This window comes from Diachasma alloeum, unplaced genomic scaffold (assembly GCF_001412515.2).
Source record: "Diachasma alloeum isolate Michigan unplaced genomic scaffold, Dall2.0 Dall_scaffold_01350, whole genome shotgun sequence".
Classification (NCBI taxonomy): domain Eukaryota; kingdom Metazoa; phylum Arthropoda; class Insecta; order Hymenoptera; family Braconidae; genus Diachasma; species Diachasma alloeum.
The window spans coordinates 121,027-123,585 of record NW_021681453.1 but is presented as its reverse complement, the minus strand read 5'-3'; positions in this window follow the sequence as shown (position 1 = coordinate 123,585).

The following is a 2,559-nucleotide window of genomic DNA, read 5'->3' as shown; positions in this document are numbered from 1 at the left end:
ATCTCCCATTGACCCTCTTCAAAACACCCAATTCACGTTCAAACGCTTTTCCTCACTCCGTCAACAAAATAACCCTCCAATCAATGAATTATGACAAATTCCAACATCAATGTTTCAATTTCTTCCCAACCCTACTTGTCGCTCACTTCAATTACCTATTTGGAGCCAACTTCTGATAATAGCCGTTTTCGTAAATGAAGTCTCCGGCCTTACTTATGAGGCCAAAACACACTAATGGAATAAATTTTCCAGATTGCAGATGATGAAATAAACTATTTATTGCGTAAATCGCTATAACGCATATCATCTTTTATAAGGTGTTTCTAGGCAAAACTTGTAAAAGTCATTGATAAAATTAAGGTATTCACAACGCTTTTTGCTTTTTAATNCAATGTTTCAATTTCTTCCCAACCCTACTTGTCGCTCACTTCAATTACCTATTTGGAGCCAACTTCTGATAATAGCCGTTTTCGTAAATGAAGTCTCCGGCCTTACTTATGAGGCCAAAACACACTAATGGAATAAATTTTCCAGATTGCAGATGATGAAATAAACTATTTATTGCGTAAATCGCTATAACGCATATCATCTTTTATAAGGTGTTTCTAGGCAAAACTTGTAAAAGTCATTGATAAAATTAAGGTATTCACAACACTTTTTGCTTTTTAATATGGCTCAAACAAGAAAGAGCCTTGACAGTTTAATTTTGTATTGGTACCATACTCAATAGCCGGAAAACCGATAGTAAAATATCATCTAGATAACTGGATGATATGAAGCCTCTGAATCAATAAGATTCATGACCGGCCTCATGACTCGCGAAGCGAGAGAACTAGTCGCAATTCCAAATGGGGGTAGGAATTGGAAAAAATACCACCCATACCAAAACAACGGAAGTTTTCATGCTCCACATGTACCGGGGCAGGAAATATACGACTTTGAAGACATTTCCATCGGTGAATGTGTCACAAAGTATTAGTTTTGGAAGAGTTTTCATGTCTTTCAATTGAAGTTATGAGTTCTCATAAATTTGTTCAACCTTTTAATGTGAAAAATTAACCATTGCTAACCACGTGGTTCACCAACAAAAAGTTACAATGAGACGAGCTGATCCTGATAGGATTCTGATAGTAATACAGAGGTTTTAACTACCTTTATGATCACATACCTGTTCATCCGCCCCTCAGGACTGTCCCTTTCAGTTCATAGATTTGAATTTCTGGAGGAATTACCGATTGGTAAGCGCCAGAATTGAAGAAGATTTTATGACTCTTCAGTCTCTCTAGAATAAAACTATTAGAACAGTTCAATTTCCATTGGGAAGGAAATGCTCAAGAATGGCTGCAGAGATTTTTGCCATTACATCTTGCTCTCTTGAAGTAAGACAACTCTGGAAATGCTGACGTCGATCGAGAATCATTGGGATTATTGAGGAAATGCCTCCGGTTGGACGTGTTGTTCAACCTGAGGCATGCAAGGTTTTTGAACCGTTTGTTTTAATTCTACGTCTCAAAACGAGCTCCTTTGAATCCAATGAATTTAGATTCTCCTGTAAAGGTGGATAAATCTCCAAACCTTGACACAATTTTGAGGATTTATTTTAATCTTCTCAAGCTTCCCGAAAAATGTGAAGCCATATAAAAATTAAACTGGAGCTGTAGCCTCAAGGGCACTAAAAATTCATTATTTTTCTCGAACCACACAACTTCTGGAAGAGGACTAGATTGTCTAGTTTCTCTTCCTAGAGCAGACTTCGAGGAGTTGCCCCCAATGCTACGAGGGCAGAACCTGCGTCTTTTGAGATTGATTGAAAATTCTTTATCTCTATGGATCAACGGTTCGGTGGAGATAAAAGCAATCTCTGAATTCAGATTTGGTGGATATTTCCATAAATCTGTGTAATTTGTGCATCAACAAATTCGAGACCAGCCAGAAACTCCAACGAGCTTCCAGATCACTCTGAAAAGAGATCTCGGCATCATGAAGCTTCGATGACCCAGGAACTCCTATATTCCTGAATCAAGTTCAGGTGGAATATTATTTTGCAGGTTTGAGGCCTTGAATGATGGGTCAGGTGTAGATGCAACAATTACATTTGTAGCGACTTGGTTGGCTTCCGGATGGATGCCGCGTTGAGTTTCAGCATTGCGCCGACGTTTCGCAAACATTGCAGTCTGCATCTTCAGGGCTATGAGCTCCGATTCTGAGCTCCGATGTGTGGGGGCAGTCCTTATATACCTTCCCTTGTGGTGGTGGGGGAAGGGGAAGGGGGGGTCAGCCAATCATATGGTTTTAATTGATCAGATGGTCAATTAAAAAACCGGGAGGACGGTTTTCCAAATGGGGTTCACTTGATATCCTCTGTCTCTGTTGAGGTTGTTAGGGTTTTTATGGATCTCCAAACCCTCTCGGTATTTCCTTTCGAAATACCCTTGAGACTTGGCCAGCATTTTGGCTTGGTCGTAGTGGATAGTATGTCCAGTATCCATCCAGTGTTCAGCCAGGGCAGACTGTTCTAAGTGACCGTATTTGGAGCACCGCTGGTGTTCTTTGATCCGT